At 40.4% G+C, this 23,732-nt stretch overlaps 1 protein-coding gene across 1 annotated transcript in view; it reads right to left on the bottom strand.

Moving 5' to 3' along the window:
- The window catches only part of LOC121929079 (zinc finger protein 239-like), a gene marked incomplete at its 3' end in the record, with an annotated part of 257,852 nt that overhangs the window by 4,173 nt on the left and 229,947 nt on the right, over window positions 1-23,732 (bottom strand). The window lies entirely within an intron of this gene.

Genomic DNA, 23,732 nt, shown 5'->3' with positions numbered 1-23,732 from the left:
CTGGAATGCGGTAAGATGTTCAGTCACAGCGAGATCTACATAAACATCAAAGAACACTACAGGGAGAAACCAATAAATGCATGGAATGTGGGAAGAGCTTCATGGAGTAATAATCTCTCTACATCAAAGAACAGCACACAGGGAGAATACCATATAAATCATTGAATGTGGAAGAGCTTCAGTCACAGTGGAGATATACTATAACATCAAAGAAACCCACACAGGAGAAAACCATAAAATGCATGGAATGGGTAGAGCTTCAGTCACGATGGAGATCTACATAACATCAAAGACACCATACAGGGGAGAAACATATAAATGCATGGAATGTGGGAAGAGCTTCAATCGGAGTCATAATCTACGTCTACATAAAAGAACGCACACGGGGAGAACCATATAAATGCATGGAATGTGGAAGAGCTTCATCCAGTGGAGATCTACATAAACATCAAGAATCCACACAGGAGAAACCATATAAATGCATGGAATCAGAAAGAGATTCAATCACAGTGGAGATCTACATAAAACATCAAAGAACACATACAGAGGAGAAACCATATAAATGCATGGAATGCGGTAAGAGCTTCAGTGATATGGAACTCTACGTCTACATAAAACAACTCACATAGGAGAGAAACCCTTTAAATGATGGAATGGCAGGAAGAGATTCAATCACAGTGGAATCTACATAAACACAAAGAAACACATACAGGGAGAAAACCATATAAATGCATGGAATGTGGTAAGATCTTCATGAGTAATAATCTATGTCTACATCAAAGAACTCACACAGGGGAGAAAACCATATAATGCATGGAATGTGGAAAGCTTCATCCAGTGGAAATCTACATAAACATAAAAGAACCCACACAGGAGAGAAACCATATAAATGCATGGAATGTGGAAGAGCTTCAGTCACAGTGGAAATCTACATAAACATCAAGGAACCCACAGGAGAGAAACCATATAAATGCATGGAATGTGGGAAAGCTTCAGTCACAGTGGAAATCTATAAAACATCAACAGAACCCACACAGGCAAGAAACTACTGAGGAACTGACATTGGTGTCCCTCAGGATGCTATTCTTTCTCCATGCTTTTTAAACATTTACAATGAAGCCACTGGGAGAGATCATCCGGAGACATAGGGCGCGGTGTTATCAATATGCCGAGGACACCCAAATTCACTTCTCTATGTCTCCGACTGCTGCAGTGACTAAGGATGAATCTCTCCTCTGAATGCTGCCTTGAGTCTGTAATGGGCTTGATGAGGAACAAACTAAGCTGAACCAGAAAAAACGGAGTGCTCGTGATAGGTGCCCCTTGTGCGCAGGAGGAGATCGCCAACCCATCTTGACGTCAACACTCCCCTTGTAGAATGAAGTCCACAGTTTTGGGTGCTCCTGGGACTTTGTCTCTACAGTTGACAGCTCAGGTGGAGGCGATAGCCAGGAGTGCATGTATCAGCTTCTGGCTTGATACTCCAACTGAATCCCTACCTGGCTCAGGAGGACCTGAAACAGTAGTACATGCACTGGTAATCTCTTGTTAGATTTTTGTAATGCTCTCTACATGAGGTAACTTTGTATCAAGTTCGGAAGCTCCAAATGATTCAATGCTGCTACCAGACTGATTCACCAAGACACTGAGATCAGAGCACATTACGCCGGTGCTGAAATCTCTACACTGGCTGCCAATTAGCTTCCGGGCCAAAACAAATGTCGGTTTTACCTATAAAGCCCTACGTGGCCTTGCCGAGTTAAAGACAGTTGAAGACAGATCTCTTCAAGCAAGCCTATAAAAGACTATAAAAGATAAACGAAATTGAGGATTTTTGGAAATTTATTATTATTATTATTCTTTTTATTTATATAGCTCTGTAGATTTACACAGCACTTACATACAGACAATAAAAGGATAAAAAGGAAACCTACCAATGGTGTACATTCTACAAAATACTATAAAATAATAGATAGTATACAAGATTAAATTAGATAAAAATTGGAAACACTATATATTTTCTTGAGCAATAGGAGACTTAATGATGAATAATTTAGCTTAATTATTAGTTACTCTATCAAGTAGATTTAGTCAGATTTGGCATGAAAATAATTTTCCAAACGGTTTCTTTTCACATTATAGTTTAAGGGCTTCTGAGTTCTTTTCTGTTTTAGACCATTTTGCTTTGTGACAGATTTGTTTGTTTTTATGACTTTAGATTCTGTGTACTGAGTAGTATTTTAGATAGATATTATGTGATGTATAGGAATGGTTTTCTTCTTCATTTCTTTTTCTATTTTCCTGTGACTGGATGTTATTAAACCTTTTATACATTTTAAAATCTAATAAAAATTTTAACAAATTAAAAAAGCGTTTGAGCCACATTGGACCTCTGTACCCCATGAAAGGACCACAAAAGAGGAGAAAGCCTTACTGAAACCGGGGCAGACTTCTTTGCAGCATTTCTCTTGATCACCAAGAGTATAATTCTTGTTTGAAGTCAAAGGGTTTGATGGCGGCATCCATAGTTTTTTGTGGATTTTGGGGGTTATGTACCATGTTCAGAAGAGTTCTCTTGATGTTTGTGCCAGCATCTTTGGGGCATCTTCAGAGAAGATCATTCTCATGCAGATGCCAGCCACAGAAGCTGGCGAAACGTTAGGAAGAAACCTTCTAGAACATGGCACATAGCCCAACCCCCCCCCCAAAAAAAAACCCTATATAATTGTTGTTGTTTTTAACAAAAAGAGGGAAAATAACTGACAACTAGAGAGAGCCTGATTCTGGAGACCAGGGTTCAGGATGTAGCTGATGCCTCCGGGAAGAGATGAGCCACATTTTTCAAAAAAGAGAGAGTTAGTGGTTAATGGCAGACTCCGACTATCCTGATATATACATGGCAGTCAACCTCTGCCAATAACATCAGGTCCCAAAATTTCTTTCCTTTCTTGCACACACTTTCATTGGTCCAAAGGTGAAGGCAAATGGGTTCAACCTGGCCTGACCAAAGGGAGGACAAGAGAAAAACCTGGTCAGTGGGAGATCCTCCTTTGTCGTAGTGACCGACCGAGCTCCTCTCTTGGGATGTTTTCAACATGAAGGGAAGCCATGGACAACCATTCTCCACTTTAAGGAAGCCGGTTTCTGTAAACTTGGGAATTAACTGGTTGTATTTCATGGCAAGGAATCCTGAAAGAGAAGGGAGTTCAGGAGGATGGGAGTTTCTTAATAATAACACGAGGTACAAAGGCTCAAGCCAAAACCTGTGGAAAGTTTTAAGAAGGAAAAACAAAAGATGTCTAAGGAACCAAAATCTAACTAGAAAACGTTCAACTGAGCTAAGTGTTGTTTTTAAAAAAAGCATGTACAAAAAATGGGGAAAGCACCAAAGAGGAATTCAAGATATCCAGTGTTCAGATGGGGAAGATAAGCTAAAGCGCAGAATGAAATTAAATTTACCAGGCAGATTAAAGCCAGAGAAAGGGCTTTTTTCAATTCTTTTCCACAGCAAAAGAAAGAGTGAGGAAAGGAGAAGTCCTGGTGTGGGAAGAAGATGCCCAAGGGCAAACCGGGGATAAAGACACCTCTTGGCCTCCATTTTCTCTAAAAAGGGAAATAGTGGAGGATCAGGGTTTTAATGGGGGAAATGAGCACAACCGCTTCGAGTGTATGTTCCTTGCACCTGAGAGACCAGGGGCAGTATAGGATCTGTTGGTCTACCATCCGCCCCGTTGCTTAAACTCCCCTATCTGAGCTGAAACAGCTGTTCTCGAGTTGCTGTTGGAGTGCCAGGCTTTTTATCCTGGCGACTTCAACATCCCACTTTAGTGTAGTTTAAACAGTGCAACTCGGGAGTTCATGGAATCCATGACAGGCATGGGCTCTCCCAATTGGCAACAGACAACACACATTGTGCAGGTCATACTCTCGATGCGGTCTTTAGTACAAGCAGGAATGTCCCTAGCAGAGGTAGTTAATACTCCTCATTTGTCATGGACGGATCATTTCCTGGTCAGGGCAACTAAGAGCCACTGTCTGCTCCCCTCTAATGGGCTGGAGTAACCCATTAAATGTCCGCTTGAAAGTGAATGGAACCGATCGGATTCCAGAAAGCTCTAGAGGGTATGAGGGTTGATAATACCAGTGATTCTGTTGAAGCCTTGTAAATATGTGGAACACCGATCTTACTAGGCCATCACACAATTGCTTCCGAGTGTCCTTTCCGACCCACTTCAAATCGGAAGCGGTACACCGGAGAGCTGAAGAATATGAAGGGGGTGGGACAATGACTAGAGCACGATTGGCAAAATCTGGTCACTTATCTGACAGAACTCACCTAAGAAATTCCTTTTTTCTTACGGAGGGCAATTAAAGCAGCGAAATAGAATCATCCGTCTGCCTGCATTGCGTCTGCAAAGTTTCACCTGGCAAGCTGTTTGGGTGGTGGGGAACTGACGGTGATGCCATCTACCAGAACCCACTGCTTAACCCAACAACAAGCCTGCGGCGACACTTTCAACAACCACTTTGCAAACAAAATCTCTCAAATAAGAGCCCATTTGGATGCCAAAGTTGAAGCAGGTGTCCAGAAAACCCGTTTATGAGATTAGACTGGATCGGATTGAGCTAGTGATTGAGGACGTGTACAATGCTTGGAAAGGTGAGAAGACCACATGCCCTCTTGAGCCCTACCCATCATTGCTGGCCATCCAGGAGAGTGAGCATTGATGGCACTTCTTAGAGGTATCATCATGCTTTTCCTTTGGGAGGGCCAAATACCATCCTCTTTGAAAGAAGTGACTTTTACACCACTCCTTGAACTCTTGAAAAAACCACACTAGACCCCCTGGACATGAACAATTATAGGCCTGTTTCTCATCTGCCATTTTTGAGCAAGGTGATCGAGAGGGCAGTTGATCTTCAGCTCCAAGTGGTCTTGGATGAAACCGATTATCTAGACCCATTTCAAACCGGCTTCAGGACAGGATTTGGGGTGGAGACTGCCATGGTTGCTCTAACTGATGACCTTCCTCTAAGCATTGACAGAGGAAGCATGACCCTGTTGGTGCTGCTAGACCTCTCAGTGGCATTTGACACAATAGACCATGCCATCCTCCTGGAACGCCTGGGAGAGCTAGGAATTGGAGGCACTGCACTCCAGTGGTTCCGCGCCTTCCTCTCAGGTAGGTTCCAGAAGGTGATGCTCAGGGACAGTTGCTCTTCAAAGACAGAGCTTAATTGTGGTGTCCCTCAAGGCGCCATCCTGTCCCCTATGCTATTCAAGATTTATATGAAGCCGCTGGGAGAAATCATCCGTGGATATGGGGCCAGGTGTTATCAGTATGCTGATGACACCCAAATATATTTCTCGATGTCCCGTTACCGATAGTCCGGTAACACTGAATGAAAGACAATGGTTGTGGCAGTCGTTGAGAGATTATGTGGAGATGAGTAGGGATTTGATGATTTTAGGGGACTTTAATAGCAGAGTGAAGTCAAAGGCTATCATGGCCGGCATCCATAGTTTTTTGTGGTTTTTTCGGGCTATGTGGCCATGTTTTAGAAGATTTTCTTCCTGACGTTTTGCCAGCATCTGTGGTTGGCATCTTCGAGAATGCTTGCCTGGAAAAAGTGGGTGTATAAATATTGTGTGAGCCTGGAAATGCAGGAGTGATTTGCATGTATATTGTTCTGTGCTGATTGCAGGCCTCAGGCTGGGAGGCTAATGCAAAAGAGGATTAACGTCTGCTAATTGGTGATCATTATCATTATTATTACTGTCATCTTCCGGCCTGCGAGGGAGTGAACAGGCAGCCCCAGCTCCATCAGGGCTAGCCTGAAAGAAGAGACTCCTCCCTCCATAACTGTCATGCTCCGGCCTATCAGGGTGTTGACCAGGCAGGCCCGGCTCCATAAGAGACTCCTCCCTCCATAACTGTCATCTTCTGGCCCACGAGGGAGTTGACCAGGCAGCCCCAGCTCCATCAGGGCTAGCCTGAAAGAAGAGACTCCTGCTTCCATAACTGTCATCTTCCGGCCCGTGAGGAAGTTGACCAGGCAGCCCCAGCTCCATCAGGGCCAGCCTGAAAGAAGAGACTCCTCCCTCCATAACTGTCATCTTCCGGCCTATGAGGGAGTTGACCAGGCAGCCCCAGCTCCATCAAGGCTAGCCTGAAAGAAGAGACTCCTCCCTCCATAACTGTCATCCTTCAGCCTATGAGGGTGCTGACCAGGCAGGCCCAACTCCAGAAGAGACTCCTTCTTCCATAACTGTCATCTACTGGCCTGTGAGGGAGTGACCAGGCAGCCCCAGCTCCATCAGGGCTAGTCTGAAGAAGAAGAGCCCTCCCTGCAGTCTATCTGCTTTGTTCCAGGCTTCAGAGGGAGAGAATAACCACTAGACCTCATCTCCTTTCCCACCACCATTCCTTTCTCCTTTTGTGTCATGTCTTTTTAGATTGTAAGCCTAAGGGCAGGGAACCATCTATTATCCCCTCTGTTGTAAGCTGCCCGGATTCCTAGTGATATAAATAAATCCTATTATTATTATTATTATTATTATTATTATTATTATTATTATTATTATTATTATTAGCAACTTGGACAAGGGAAGAAGGAAAATCCTCTCACAAATGAAGAATGAGGCTTACAAGAGTTATTAGCTAAAGAGTTGAAGTTAGAATATAAAGGTCTTTTAATAGAGACCCAGTTAGATTTTTTTCCATCTTGGGGGAGAAAAACTTTTGTTTCAAATTATCCTTTGTTGGAAGCAGTTGCGTTTACCTTTTTCCACCCACATTTTGCAAGTCGTTTAGATCGAATATGGGGAGAAAAATGTTTGATTCCAGAAAGTACCATAGTAATTCTCAATCCATGGTCTGATCGTGGGATGGTTAGGATAGGATTCCGGTTGGGAACCAAAGTTGAGAAGGGGAGGCCTCTGTGGAGAATCTCACCACGAATGATGGAAGATGAAAGGTGTGTCCTAGAGCTGGAAAAGAAAATCGCTCTTCTGGAATTATTAAAAGGAAAAGGAGATTTTTGTCCCAATTTCATGGTGGGAAGAGCTAAAAAGAGCAATGAAAGAATGGTGTGGGCAGTTACTGAAAGGCTATTATAAACAAGAGCTAAAAGATTACCAAGAAGCACTTTATCTCTTTTTGAAATCTATTATAGGATTAGTAAGGGGTTTCCTTATGATCAGCAAAAGCTGGATAAAGTCAAGATAAAGATTACAGAATATCACAAAAAACAGAGGAAGATCAGGGTAGAAAGGGAGAGGAATGGGACAAAAGGACTGATTTTGGAGAAAGGAGAATGGGAAAAAGACAGGATAGGAAAGATTAGAAATGAGGAAATGACTAGCCTCCAAAACGCAAAAGAGGGTCAGACTGTTAACAATACTAGGGAGATGCTTATGCTGATGAGACAGCTGTATCGAGAATTGTACGAGGGACAACACATTGAAGCTGAGACAATAGATAAGTTCTTGAAAAGGGTAAATAGGGATAGCCAGGGTCTCTTGACTGAAGAGGAGAAGGAAGGGTTTCGTAGACCCATCACACCAGAGGAGGTAACGAGAGATATTGCGGAAGGGAGGGTCAAGTCGACCCCTGGCCCTGACTGCCTCAATTATAGTTTATATAAAAAGTTTAAAGACACCTTGAGTGATATCTTGGCAGGACTTTTTAACACCGCTATGGGGACAGAGAACTTAGGAGATAGTTTTTATACCGGTCTCCTTATTTTCCTCCCCAAGACAGGAGATGTCACGTTTCCAGAAAACTGGCATCCCAACACCCTCACTAATGTGGACTACAGGATTTTAGCCAAAGTCCTGAACAATAGATTGGTAAAGGTCCTATTGAAACTGGTGGAACGTACTCAGACGAGTGTGGTGCCTGGAAGGAAAACGACAGAATCCTTAGCTTTGTTGAGAGAATTTTTCCAAGGGACGGGAAGAGTTAGGGAAACAAAAGGGATTCTGTAAGTAGATCAGTCTAAAGCAGGGGTTGGCAACCTACGGCCCGCACAGTCCTGCCGCCGATTGCCCCGTTTCCATGCCGCTCCGGGCGCCATTTTGTTTTTAAAAATGGTGGCTGAAGTCTTGCATCCTTGAACTGAATATGACCTCTCCACATTATATAAAAGTGTTTAACTGCTTCTATAGAACTTATGCACACAAGGGAGCAGCAGGATGCTATCCAATGGTTTCACTTTGATGGAGTGATGCTGGACTTTAGCAGTGGACCAGTGGACTGTTTTATTTGGGGGGGGGGTGCAGTTCTTCTAGGCACTAGCAATCTGCAAGATATTATAGGCTGAAAGTTTTAAAAATGGGCAATTAGCCAAAGTAATAATTTATAGCCCACACAATCACAAGAAATCCGGGTAGGTTACAGCAATAAAAATACAGAGGGGAGACATGGTCAAACCGGCAAGTGAGTCAGGTAATATGAGCAGCTGAGTACTGAACAGAAATCATTGGGCTGAGGTGAGAGAGAGGAAGCCCTGCCAAAAGAAGATTGCAGTAGTCAAATCGAGAAACCACTAGGGCATGGACCAAAGTCTTTGCAGTAGAAGCAGAGAGGTATGGATGGATTTTGGAAATATTATAGAGAAAAAATCTACAGACCTTGGCCTGAATCTGAGGGATAAATGAGAGAGAGGAGTCAAAAATGAAACCAAGACTGGGGGCTTCCTGGACCGGCTGAATAGAGATGTTGTTGACAGAGATAGAAAAGGAATATTGAAAGGTGGGCTTAGGAGGGAAAACAAGAAGCTCCGTCTTGGACATGTTGAGCTTCAAGCAGCAATGGCGCATCCAGTGGGAGACAGCTGTCAGATAAGATGAAACTTGCTGCTCAAGCTCTGGCGAAACGTCAGGGGTAGAAAGATAGAGCTGGGTATCATTGGCGTACAGATGATAAGAGAAACCGAAAGAGCTGATAAGTTTACCCAGAGACAGTGTGTATAGAGAGAACAAGAGGGGACCCAAAACAGAACCCTGAGGAACTCCAACAGATAGGGGAACAGAGGATGAAGTCTGGCCACCCAAGACCACTGCAAAAGATCTATCTGACAGGTATGATTTAAACCAAACGAGAACGAAGCCTGAGAAGCCAAGGTCAGAAAGTAGAAGGCTTTTATGGAGTGCAAGGAAATGAATGGCTAAATGTCAAATGGGGAAAGCTCTGGTGAGAAAAAGAGGAGCTCAGTCCTCGCTTAATGCCAGGATCAAAGCTCAAGATGGCAGGTTTTGTGATAGAGATGGCCATGGCAGTGAATCAGTGGAAGATCCCTTCAGCAATGTTGAAGGAAGGAAAAGGTTCAACTAAAGATATAACGAAGCAAATTTATGAACACGTTATGGAGTCTAGTTTTCTTAGACCATTCAGAGAAAGACAGGAAAGGAAATTAGACAGGTCAGAGTATCTCAAGCTGAGTAAGGCAGACTTGGGTCTTTTAAAAAAACGTACATACAGTATACCCTTCTCCATGTGGGAAGTACGTTGGAGAATGTATCATCAAGTTTATAATATAGGGATAACAAATCCATGGAAATCAGAAAGGGATCGGATATGTCCAAGAATTGGCTGTGTGAACCGACGATCTTTGGGGTCGACACCTCCCTCCTTTGAAAGGGAAACGTTTCCACACTTTGTCTCTGAATGTGTGACAGTGAAACCTGTATGGAAAGCCTTGGACAGTGAAACCTGTATGGAAAGCCTTGGCAAAACATTTGCGTTGGCCATTCCTTGCTGAGCAGCATTGGGAAGGGATCTGGCCAGGGAAAGAACCAGGAGAGGGCTTTACAGGCCCAGAGAAAGGAGATCAAGGAAAGGGTACAGAGAAAGCAAGGGAAAACCAAAGGTAGCATTGGGATTTACCTCGGTCGACTGTTCGATTGATTAATCTTTATGTGTTAATGATACTGGGCATTCAAAGATACACAGAAGGGAAAACCAAAAAAGTAGCAAGTGAAGAAGGGGCAGTCACTTTTGTAATAAATAGATTAAGGGAACAAGCTAAGTTTGATAGAAAGAAAATCTCAAAGCATAAATGGACAAAATGGTGGAGTTGGTTAGAAGGGTCTCACTCAGGTATAATTTGAAAATGATGATAGAGTTTGTACATTGCAGGTTTTGTTTAGAAACTGAGATTTTGAGGTGTGTGTGTGTGTATTATTTAATATATAAAATATGTAATATATTAATTTTTATTGTTTTATTTTGATGAAAAATTGATATAATGTTTTGATATTATTATAATTTGAAATTACTGTAATTTTTTGTAAATTGTGAAAATGTGATGCCTTGTAGTATGGTTTCTAATAAATAAAAAAATTGGCCTAAAATTTTTCTTGCCTAACCCTAACCCTAAACCCTAATGTTAACACTAAACTCTAACCCTTACCCGAATCCAAACCCTTAATCCTAATCCTAAACCTAACCCTAAACCCTAACTCTGACCCTAAAAAGTAATCCCCAACCTTAGTACATTCAGAAACTGTCAAAAATATCCAAATCGAGGATCGCTTCCAGAACGGTGAAAAAATTCCCATATCCGTGGACCTTCGGAAATGGTGAAAATAATTTCCTCACTGGGGGACCCTTTTGACCCGGGAAAGTCATTGTATTCTCTATGTATTTTTATTGCTGTAACCTACCCAGATTTCTTGTGATTGTGTGGGCTATAAATTATTACTTTGGCTAATTGCCCATTTTTTAAACTTTCAGCCTGTAAGATCTTGCAGATTGTTAGTGCCTAGAAGAACTGCACCCCCCCTCCCCAAATAAAACAGTCCACTGGTCTTAACTTAAGTGCTAAAGTCCAGCATCACTCCATCAAAGTGAAACCATTGGATAGCATCCTGCTGCTCCCGTGTGTGCATAAGTTCTATAGAAGCAGTTAAACATTTTTATATAATGTGGAAAGGTCATATTCAGTTCAAGGATGCAAGAGCAATGCCACTGCATATAAATCACTGCACATAAACCCACCTTGAATCCCATTGTGGGAGAAAGGTGGGATTAATAAATCTTTGAAATAAATACATAAATAAATAAATAAATCACATGCACATGCACATTTGGTGTTGCAATTCACTAAAGAGGTGACACTACCAACCTATTTGTGAAGCTGTGCTCCACATCTTCAGTGCAGGATCCTGGCCTCCATAACTTTGTTTTTCTTATGTTTTTGTTAGATTTGTCTTTACAGAAGTCACTGGCCTCTGGCTTCATATGAAAATACGGCAGGGGAATATGAAGGTGTTGGTCATGAAACAAAAGCAGCAGCAGAACTAAAAAGAATATTAGAGGCTTTTTCATAGTATTCTTCGTTATATAAGTTCGTTCTGTATGCCTTTGGGTGTAATTGTGAGTCTTAGACATAATAACTGACCTACACAAAGGACATTAAGCATGCTAAATGCACACATCTGTATTTTTAGCCAGTCTACTGCAGAACAGGGTGAGTGGTTCATATGGCAGGTTATACAAGTTCATGGGTGGATATATGCAAGCACATGTTCTATTGTGCAGAAATCCTTGGCCTCGGGGCTTGTTCCAACATTTCTACCATCAGTACAGTCTATATATTAGAAAATGTGTAAGTCACACTAAGAGCAATCAGAGTATAACTGGGTTTGTATGTGAACTGGGAATACCTGGTCTTTGTATTCTGCTGCGCCTAGGGGAAAAAAAGAAAGACCCCACGCAAATTATAATAGTGTATTGCTTAAAATATAATACATAGCATCCAGCAGCAAGTTCCTGTGTTTTCCACCGAGGCTGTTGTGTTTTGTTTCATTTGTTCACGCTATTCCTTGCTTCCCCTATTTCCAGAAAAACAATTCTTTGAGAAGCCTATTTATTCTTACGTCTAGGCACCTGAATTCTTAACAGAGTCCTAATGGTGTTTTTAAAGTTTAGATGAGGGTTGGGGAACCTTGACCCTTCAATTAATTTGGACTATAACTCCCAGAATTCCTTTCCATTTGCCATGACATTTGAGGCTTCTGGGAATTGGGCCAAAACATCTGGTGTCCCAAAGGTTCCCTATACATGTGTGTGTATGTGTATGCTTTTTCAAGTCACCTGTCAACCTTTGGCGACCCCCATGAATTTTGTAGGGTTTTCTTAGGCAAGGAATACGCAGAGATTGTTTTGCTAGTTCCTTCCTCTGAAATATAGCCTACAGCACCCAGTAGTCATTGGTGACTTCCCATCCAAATGCAAACCAGGGATTCCAAGATCAGACATAAAACATGTCTGATCTTGGAAGCCCTGGTTAGTACTTGGATGGGAAATCACCGAAGCATAATTTCATGCAAATATATGCATGACCCAACACAATGCACATCACAATTCTCTCACTCACAATATGCCCCATTGAGTTCATTGGCTAGGTGGGTATATGCGATCACAGCTTTGATCCCTTCACAACAGCAACACTCTAATCACAAAATATTTAAGACTGTCAAATATGCATAAAATGATTAATTGACCACAAAACCATTTGGGTATTTACCAATCAAGAATTAAATTCCTGTCAGAAATAGAAGCTCGGGTAATATATCATTCATATTGCCTTAATAAACTATTTTGCACTAAATGATCTTCTGCAGGACTAATGTCTTTGCCTACACCTACTTCAGCATTCACAATGGAGGGAATATTGTGTTCCCCTCATGCACCCTACTTAATGGATGGAACAACATTTAGCTGCCATTCATTTCAGGACCATAAAATCTGACTTCTTGTCTACAGGGAAATTAGTTGGGTTGTTTCCCCCTGTTTGTAGCCTTTTGTCCTCCATAAATAACAGCAGGCAAACAGTGCTTGCACAATGTTTTCAGTGAGTCAGCAATTCATGTCTACTTGCTAGTATCCATTAGCTCTTACCCTTCACTAACAGCACTTAAATTTTCAGAGCCTGACGGGTCATTGCCTACCGAGGACCATGAAGCTTCTATAGAAGCATCGCTGAAAAAGGTGACATTGCCGCAGAATTAGCTGTGTAAAGGCTTTGCAACTCACATACAAAAACATGTTAGAGCATTTTCACAGGGGTAAAGCTAAAATTTGGTGTAGGTATAGTAAAAAATAGCCTGATTCCCAGCAAAGCTGCCAGACAACATAACCCACTCTTATCCTTGGAACATGATGCCTGATCTTTCCTTCAACATGCATTTCAACTCTTCGTCACAAAGGAAGCCAAAATACACATTGAAAGGACTTCAGGGACACGATGGCTTCACTTTGCATACTTGATTCACTCAGAAATATATAGTACCAGCCAGTAAGCCTCAACTACAATGAAACATGCAGAAGAGACAAAGAAAGTTACCTTTAAACATATTAGCCATCCCGTGATTCAGGAAATTAAAGTGTCCTTTAACAGCTGGTTTAGTGTATGTATTTGAATAATGGAAACTTTTATTTACTAGAATTACTGATTTCATTTCCAGCCTTAATGAAGTGATTTTCAGCCTTAATGAAGTGAAAAAAGCACCATATTAAAAGTAGCCCTTGCTAGATTATGAATGATAGCCATTAAGATCATCCTTCACAGGACTGTGGTCTTCCTTCCCCTCCTCTCATCTCAGACTGTCTAGAAACATTCACTGCATGGTTGATGTGCAAAAGATGGAGATGAGCAATTTTAACCTTCAACTGTTATACATGTCTCCTTCCACGACCAACCTTTCCATCTATCAATTTATGGAAAATATCTTGATTTGGGAGATGGTGTAGTTTAGTGGCCAGTGTATTCATTTGGTATTTGGGGGATCTCAGCTCTAGTCTCCACAGGGAATTCACTGGGCCAGCCATGGATTTTCTCATCTTGATTTTTAGGCTATGATCCTATTGCCTCTGGGATAGCAATCAAATAGCCAAAGGACTCTCTCCCAACTCTGAAAAAAAGGAAGATTCACCTTTGGAGGAGAAAGCCAACCTCAGGTAGCACCTCAAAAGGTGTAGGTACTATGTGAAGGCAAAAAGAGGACAACCCCCGCCCCCCATAAGAATTGTGGTCTTACTTTTTCCTTCAGTCCCCAATTTATTACTTTATTAATTTCTCCTTCTTCAAATGAGTAACAAATTGATATAAAAAGGATAACATATTAATACATTCATATATAGCAGTATAGTGGCAAATGAAGGCCAGTTTTCCATTTATTGTGAAATGAATGTATGCCACAAAATGTACAGCACAAGTTTTTTTAGGAAGTGTGAGAACCAATTGTTGAATCATCAGTCATATAACAATCTCTCTTCGGCTGCATCTTCACTGTAGAAATAATCCACTTTGATACAACTTTAACTGCCATGGCTCAGTGCTGTTGATTATGGGAACTGTGGTTGTGTGAGACATTTAGACTTCTCTGTCTGAGAGTTCTGCTGCCACAACAAACTACAATTCCCAGGATTCCATATGATGGAGCCATGGAACTTAAAAGTGGTATAATACTGGATTAGTTCTGCAGTTTGGATACAGCCATCATCTCATATCTGCAAAGTGCTGTGATTCAGAATGCTTCCACTTATGTCTACAGCTTGATAGGGTGTAAAATGTAAGATCAGACCTAAGCTGAGATATATAAAGTGCTTGAAAAACAAATGTGCTGCATCCTACTGGGATTGTCAATAAAATCATGCTGATTAGCTGATCTGCAGAAAGCCTGTGAGCACCAAAACATTTTTATTATTCAGATCTGGTTGCCATTTGCTCCCAGCAGCAATTTCCAACACACTGATAAAATTGAATCTATGACGTAAGCATCGCATTTAGTGGCCAAAGTTACATTATGATTGTTGTGCAATGAGGAAAGACATTATTTGTGGGAGAGTAGATAAAAATTCAGGAAGCACTTAAATTTTGATAGACAAAGCTACTGAAGTCATTTAGGAAACAATTAGTAACTCTCCAAGAAAACAAAGAAAAGAACAGCGAAATAAACAGAGCCACAGATTAATGCTGATGGCTACATGCAAATATTTCCTCACCATCATAAAGAATGTGATCGCTTAGGGCAAGTGTCCGTATATTATGGCTATTAAAGCTTCAACACAAACCTTTCAGGAGGTTTTAATGATCAATGAATGACTAAATGAATGTGGAGCGGCAGGCTATTAACCCAAAGTATAACCTCTATTAGCTGTGAGAGAAGCCTGCAGTAACAACATTGTGAAACTCAGATATATGCATATATATGACATACACGTTTTGGGGTGGCCATGTTGACAGTATGACAAATTCTAAAATCCATATTGTGGTAATATCTTTACTAGTGCAACTAAACAGGCACAACATTCTCTGTGCAAGAATTTGAAATCACATATTTTTTCCATCAGCAAAGATCTATTTTTTTTTTAAATGCAGTATAAGTATGACTTCTTAGAATAATTATCGCCTCTAATTTTTTTTCCTGGCTAAATTTAAGCCAAGGTGTAAACAATGAGAGGAGGCTAAGAGAATAGCAGCAATAGAATATGGGACATTTAAAATTACTTGTATGACCATAAATATGGGAGACACCTGGCTTTATGGCAGTACATGTGAAAGGGATCTAGGTGTCTTATTAGAACACAGGCAGAAGATGAGTCAGCAATGTGATGCAGCAGCTAAGAAAGCCAATGCAATTCTAGCCTGCATCAATAAGAATATAGCATCTAGATCATGGGAAGTACAGTCAGCCCTTCTTATACAGAGATTTCTTATACAGTACACAGATTCAAGCATCCATGATTTGAAAATATTTTTAAAAAGTATAAATTTCAAATATCAAACCTTGATTTTCCATTTTTATAAGGGACACCATTTTACTATGTCATTATATTTAATGGGACTTGAGCATACACGCATTTTGTTATCCACAGGGGATCTTGGAACCAAAACCCAGCATATAACAAGGGTTCACTGTAATAGTACCGCTCTATTCTGCTTTGGTCAGAACTCAGCTGACCAAATATGGTGTCCAGTTCTAAGCAACACAATTCAAGAACAATGTGGTCAAGCTGGAGCATGTCCAGAGAAGAGGGACCAAAATGGTGAAAGGTCTGGAAACCATACCCTATGAGAAGTAGCTTAGTGATGTGGATATGTTCAGCCTGGAGAAGAAAGGGCTAGAGGGGGACATGACAGTCATGATCAAATATTTGAAGGGATGCCATATGCAAGAAAGAGCAAGTTTGTTTTCTGTTGCTCCAGAGACTAGGACATGGAGGAATGGCTTCAAACAATAGGAAAAGTGATGGTCATTTGCTTGTATATTCCTGCATGGCAGGAGATTGGACTGAGTGGTCCCTTGTCTTTTTCAACTCTATGATTCTATAAAATCATGAGTAGCAGCACATAATGGCACTAAAACTCACTTAATTTTTTAAAAGAAAAAACAAACTGTTGCTGCTTTTTCTGCCATGTGAAGACAGTTGTGATATCAACCTTATTGCAAAGTAGTTATCCAGTTGTCAGTGCTGTACTCATTTATTTTTCATCATTCAGGTGCATTTTATTGTAGTTGATAGACTAGAAATATAGAAATAACTACTGAAATGTCATTTGCATGCATACTTCACACTTTACACTGTTTTAATGTGAAAACTGCTATGTTTGGAATTACTCTAATGGTCAGTTCCACATACTTTCAGGAACAGTTCTTATTTCACTATTTTTGTCATTTACTGGAATTCATATTGTAGTCACTCTGTAGGAAGTTAACCATCTTACAGGAATATGTGACAAAATGCAAGTACCAATGGGTACAGGATAGTGAGAAATTATTGTACATAGTAGATAATTTCACAACAGAACAAGAGCTAGTATGAAATGGTGTGGTGTGGATACCAATTGAATTAGGTAGTGGGAGAAGAAGTAAAAAGCCAAAAGAAAAAAAAAGAATGACTTTTCCTTTACAGTAAAATAAACTTTCATATCACCTCCAATAAAAACTTCCATATACGTTCATTTCCCTGATAGTGGGTTGAAAGACATTTGCAGAACCGTCTGTTATCTTTCAATAGGGAAAGTGATGTGATGATAATAATTCTGCAGCAAAAATAATCATATTTCATGTAAACACCACAAAATGCTCATGATGTATCTAAAGCAGACCAAGAAAATGTTGGCTTGAATTCATACACTTTGTCTTTCCCCTGTTTCCTCTTTGTCCTAAAGGCAAGGAAAACTGTGAACATATCTTTTTTCATTATAAGGTAACAGAACCCATGTTTATATGCATGATGAAGATGGAAGTTTCAAGTTATAGGGTGCTAATTCCACTATAGATTTAGCACATTTTTACTTAATTGCCAACCTTGTCTTTATAGTGAAGGATATGCAATATACAATTATATTTTTTATTTTTGCATGATGGAAGTATATTTTAACAATTCTTTTCCTGATTTTGTCCCAAATGTTTCTACTTTGAAGTAAAGTTACTGAAATAAACGAAACATACAGGTGCAATTCTAAAAATGTTTTCTGGGAGTTAAGCACCACTGAACTCAATGAGTCTTCCTTCAGAGTAGACATTCATAAGATTGCAATGCTAGAGTTATTAATGCTGAAAATATCTTTAGAAATCTTTCACAAGGAAATGATGGAGAATAGAAAATTATAAGACACAGCCCACAAATTTAATTTGTACCCTGAGAATATTTTCAAGCACTCTGGTAAAATCAGGAGATGAAACAGACAAATACTAAAAACTTCAACAATTATTCAGTTGTAGCTTTCCTAACTCATCTAAAACAAAATCTGCATTTTATTCATTCTTGTCCAATATGTTTTTAAAATGCATTATTCATTATCGTGGATGGTGGCGGCATGACGCACGCACCCACCACGGCCGTATGCCCCATTACTCTTAATGGGACACGCTGCCCCTTTCGTCCCATGCACTCCTGCGGGCTCCCTAGCGGCTTTCAGCATATGCTGAAAGCCGCGTATGGTGTGTCTGCATATGGTGCGGGCACACTGTATTAAACTGGATCAATTTGAGTTTATAGATACCGATGAAGTAGACAAGCTTCTTGGAAGTGTAAGGAGGACAACATATCCTCTTGATCCTTGCCCATCATGGCTGACCATTGAAGGAGGCGATGCAATAAAGATATTGTTAAAATAATTAATTCATCTTTCAGGGAGGGAAAATTTCCAGAAAAACTAAAACAAGCAGTGGTTAAACCTCTGTTGAAAAAGCCCTCCTTTGACCCCTTGATAAGAAATAAATACAGAATGGTGTCCTTTCTACCATTCTTGGGCAAAGTGATTGAGAGGGCAGTTGCCTCCCAACTCCAAGCTGTCTTGGAAGAAGCCAATGATCTAGATCCATTTCAAAGTGGTTTCAGAGCGGGATATGGAATTGAGACTGCCTTGGTCACCTTAGTCGATGATCTCCGTCTGGGCATCGATAGGGGGAGTGTGACCCTGTTGGTGCTTTTGGACATGTCAGCAGCCTTTGATACCGTTGACCATGGTATCCTTCTGGAACACCTGAGGAAGCTGGGAATTAGAGACACTGCGCTCCAGTGGCTCCATTCCTACCTCTCGGGGCAGATTCCAGATGGTGATGCTGGAGGACAGCTGCTCTTCTAAAAGAAAGCTGACATCTGGTGTCCCTCTGGGCACCATTCTGTCCCCCATGCTGTTCAACATTTACATTAAGCCGCTGGGTGAGATCATCCGGAGACATGGGGCGTGGTGTTATCAGTACGCTGGTGACACCCAAATATGGTTCTCTATGTTGCCAACTGTTGCAGTGACTAAGGATGGCATCTTTCCTCTGAATGCCTGCCTCAGGTCAGTAATGGGCTGGATGAAGGAAAACAAACTCAGGCTGAATCCAGAGAAAATGGAAGTACTAGCGACAGGAACCCCAAGCCCAGGCAAGGAAAATTGTCAACCTGTCCTGGACAGGGTCACACTTCCCCTAAAGGACAAAATTTGCAGCTTGGAAGTACTCCTGGACTCGTCCTTACAGTTATCATCTCAAATGGATGCGACGGCTAGGAGTGCTTGCTATCAATTTTGATTGATATGCCAGCTGCACCCCTGCCTGGACTGAATGGACCTTGAAGCAGTGGTACATGCACTGGTAACCTCTCACCTTGATTTCTGTAAAGCGCTCTACATAGGGCTACCCTTGTGCCAAGTTTGGAAGCTACAATTGCTCCAAAATATGGCAGCCAGACTGGTCATTGGTACTTCCAGGTCTGACCACATAACATCTGTATTAAAATCACTTCACTGGCTGCTGATCAGCTTTCAGGCACAGTACAAGGTACTGGTTATTACCTTTAAAGCCCTACATGGCTTGAGCCCAAGTTACTTGCAGGAACCGCTCTATTCCTTTCCACAAAATATCACTACAAGCAGTCCATATGATGTGCAAATATTTTCCATGCATGCAGTTTCTTAAGCAACAATCCTTTAACATACATTTGCTTAGTAATAACACTTATAGGCAGCTGCTACTTGCCTTTAGTTGAAAAGTGCCAAAGAAACAGAAGAGCAGAAAAATTAGAAAATGTATGATGTCATCATCACAGACAACAATGAGAGAAATATTCCACTGTTTTTGTTTTAACTGGAGTAATTGTGCGGTGCACCATCCATATCTTTCATTCCCTATAATTATAATGTGAACTGGAGTCTGGCCTTTATCTTTAATCTATGCGAAAACTAGTTTGAACACTGTGCTTGCCTGCTTTAGTATACTGTGTAATTCTATCACTCAGAATGCCTAATGTTTTGATGTGCCCTGATGTGATCACATGAAGTGCAATCCCATGCATAGTTATTTAGAAAGAGCGTGGCTTGTTCTCAAATAAGTGTGTGTCAGGTTACAGGCTTAGATTGATAAATATGCTTCCAAAAGACACTTGACACATTGTTCCTACGGGGCTGTTACTTGATCCCTAAATGTACTAGCTTCCATGTGCTGTTCCAGTATTCTAAACTGAACATAATATACATGTATTGGCAGTGCAGTTTGTGGGTTGGAGGTGCAGGCTATAATAATAAAGCTACATCTTTAAATAAGATCAGTGAAGCCCTTCAGAACAAGTCTGGAAAAATCACTTTGGAGCCTATAGCCACAATAATAAAATAGAGGGGTTGCTAGCAACAATGACATTTATTTTTTATAGAAAACCGTACAGCTTTCTTAAGGTAAATGATAGTAGTGCATTGCTAAAGAGGTAATGTTTTAAAACTAGATTATACGGGTTGCTTATTGAACAGAAAGTCAGCCAACACCTGTCCTTTCAACTGTTCCTCTTCATTGAAAAAATAATGGTGAGCTATATTAGCATTGAGCCTTGTGGACTGCCTAACTTGATTTGTGCTATAGTGAGAGGCAGCATGGAGTAGGTTTTGAGTGTGGACTATGACTCTGGAGACCAGAGTCTCGTTCCCCACTTCACCCATGAAACCCATTGTGTGAGCATGGCCAAGTCACATGCTCTCAGCATCAGGGGAAGGTAACAGCAAACCTCCTCTGAATGAATCTTGCCAAGAAAACCCAATGATAGATTTGCCTTAGTCCCAAGCTGGAAACAACTCAAAGGCACATAACAACAACAGCAGCAGCAGCAGCCTACAGCATGAGCCTATGGCTTGATCATTTTACATTTCATATACATTTTGATAACCTTGTTTGAGGGATTTGGCTGTAAAATGGGGAACTAATTCAGCTTTCCTAAGTAGATAAATAACTGGGCTATTAGCTCATAAACCTGTTCCATTATCTCTACATTTTGCTGGTATATAGCATGCCAGTGTTCATAGACGAATGCATTATATGCCATCTGTTGTTTTTAGTAAATATAAAGGACACTGGAAGCTGGAGTTGCATGAGGAACTTGAAGGGAACAAGACCATGAAATGCTGACCTGGAGAAACAGGACAGGGAAAGAAGTCACTAAAATATTCTTGGTTTGTACTTTTTGCCCATGATAATTTTCCTCATTTTTTTCTGCATTAACTATGGATATATTCTTTTCACAGCAAGAGGTATAATATGTTCTAATGACCTTATTGTTATTCTGTCTTCAAATATTCAACGGGTTCTCATATAGAAGATGGAGCCATCTTGTTTTCTTTGGCTCCAGACATTAGAACATGGAGCAATGGGTTCAGACTAGAGGAAAAGATATTCCATGTAAACACTGGGAAGAAATTCTTGATAGTCAGAGCTGTTTGACTGTGGAATACATATCTCAGAGTATGGTGGCCCTTCCCTCTTTGGAGGTCTTTAAACAGAGGTTGGGCATCTTTCAGGAGTGCTTTAGTTGCCTGTTCCTGCATGAGTTGGATTAGATGGCCCTTGTGATCCCTTCCAACTCTAAGATTCTATTTATGCCTCCTCTTCAACTATTTGACTTGTTTACCCTCCGATAACTTTCCTTTTCTGTCTCAAAGTAAATTATAATCTATGTTTACTCTGAAGCTAGTACTGAGTTCAATGGTACCTACGTCTAAGTAAGTGTTTAGGAGTATAATCTTAATCTTCTCCAAAAAATATGAGAACTATACATATTCATTAAAAAAAACCCCACAAGAATTCTATGTCTCAGCACAAGCAAAAACTGTAGTTTAATAAGAATCTTCTATCTTTATTTGACCTCTGATAAACACAATGAACATTTATGTCACTGTATATAATATTCAGTAGATAATTTTAATGGAAATGAATGCTTAGCTCCATTATGGGAATGAGATATAGTTGTGTTATTATAAGCAATCATTAACAGACAACATCACCATAGATTTCCTCTGAATATAGTTTTTATTACACCATACTTGCATTTGGAGCTTTTATTTTCTTTTGTGTTTTTCCTCTAGAGATTCATTTCAATAAACACCCTCTGCTTTATAACTATAACATTAGTAAGTTCATTGTACCTTTGCACATGACCTGTGAGCTGGGGTACGAATAGAAAATTATATAGAGTTTGTATGTACATCTATGCAAAGACCGGGAAATGTGCACAGCTATGCTCTCCTGAGAAGGAAATACACATACTTTGAGTCTCCCTATACACTGCGCATATCAAGACCCAGTACTATGAAACACAGACAGCATAGATGTTGGTCAATGGGGAATTAACTAAATCATGTGATATACAAAAAGGAATGACACAGAGCATCTACTTTCCCCATTTTTGTTTACAGTGGTTCTGGAAATGTTGAATAGAGCAATAAGGCTCTAAGAAAGAATGAAGGACATAAAGTATCAAAAAGGAAATGCAGTGGTGCCTCGGGTTACGAAATTAATTCGTTCCGTGGCACCGTTCGTAACCCGAAAAGCCTTCGTAAGCCGAATTGCCATAGGCGCTAATGGGGAAAAGCCGCGATTCCGTGCGAAAAAGCCGAAAAAAGCACCAAAAGTTTTTTCGTAACCCGAAAAAACATTCGTAACCCGAAACAATGTTTTCCTATGGGATTTTTTCGTATCCCGAAAATTTCGTAACCTGGGTATTTCGTATCCCGAGGTACCACTGTGTATAGATTAAGAACTTGTGCAGATCATTTAATGATTGTGGTTTAAAAAAACCCCTAGAGACCATAACACCTTTGTTGGAGACATTAAATTAATTTGGGATATTGGTGAAATTTAAGATAAATAAGCAGAAGACAAATATGTTAATAAAAAAACATGAGAAAAGAGGATCAATTAAAATTAATGGAGAAACCGGATTCTAAGATAGAGAAAAAAGATGAAATATATGGATTATTATGCTGCTGAAGGATAATTATGTTAAGACATGGAATGATGTTAAGTTGAATTTGTAAAGATGGGCACAACTTAAATTATCATTAATGGAGAGACAATACCAGTTTAGAGTAGTGATGATTAACGTAAACAATGGCAAAGTGATCTCTCAAAATTTATGTGGCTATAATGAAAACAATATGCTGCAGACAGATATTACCAAATCTGTCTGGTAATAACCAAGTGGAGTAATGAAGTGATTCAAAAGTGTTCTTCCCCTCAGACTGAACACACCTATTTATTGTTCATGGTCACAGGCGAATGTGTGAGGAGAGCACAAAAGACCTGTTTGGTTTGATATGTTCCTTAATGCATTCCTGATGCTAAAACAATTAAAATTTCAATGGTTCCCTATTGCCACCTACCCTGTACAGTATTGCATAATAAGTTCCACTAATTAGTTTTCACTGCTCTGTAAAAAAAATGACAAGAGAAGAAGCTGAGAATTAAGTATAAAGTCTTCTTGCTGTTGTTGTTTACCTTCAAGTCTTATGGCAACCCCAAGGTGATCCTATCATAGGGTTTTCTTGGCAAGATTTGTTCAGAGGGGGTTTGCCTTTGCCTTCCACTGGGGCTGAGCCAATGGGATTTGCCCAAGAGCACACAGTGGGTTTCCATGGCTGAGCAGGAATCAAACCCATATCTCCAGAGTCATAGTCCAGTTCTCAAACCACCACACCACACTGGCTCTTACAGGATACAAAACAGAGAGAACAATTGAGAGTGTCAAATTTGAAGTTGTATGTTGCTGCCTGTTCCACAGTTTGGTTGAAAGATTGGAATGAATTGTCAAAAAAGAGATTGTTAGGTTTGAAAGGTCTTGGGTAGCATGGATATTTATGGTATGGCAGGGTTAAAGTTAATGTAGAGTTTAAAATCAATTCATAAGATGCACCTTGTTAAGGATATGGGATAAACATAAACCCAGGCTATGCCCTAAAATGTC

The sequence above is a fragment of the Sceloporus undulatus genome, chromosome 4 (assembly GCF_019175285.1).
Source record: "Sceloporus undulatus isolate JIND9_A2432 ecotype Alabama chromosome 4, SceUnd_v1.1, whole genome shotgun sequence".
In the NCBI taxonomy this organism is placed as follows: Eukaryota; Metazoa; Chordata; class Lepidosauria; order Squamata; family Phrynosomatidae; genus Sceloporus; species Sceloporus undulatus.
The sequence above is the reverse complement of the archived record's forward strand: the minus strand, read 5'-3'. Positions and strand labels throughout refer to the sequence as shown.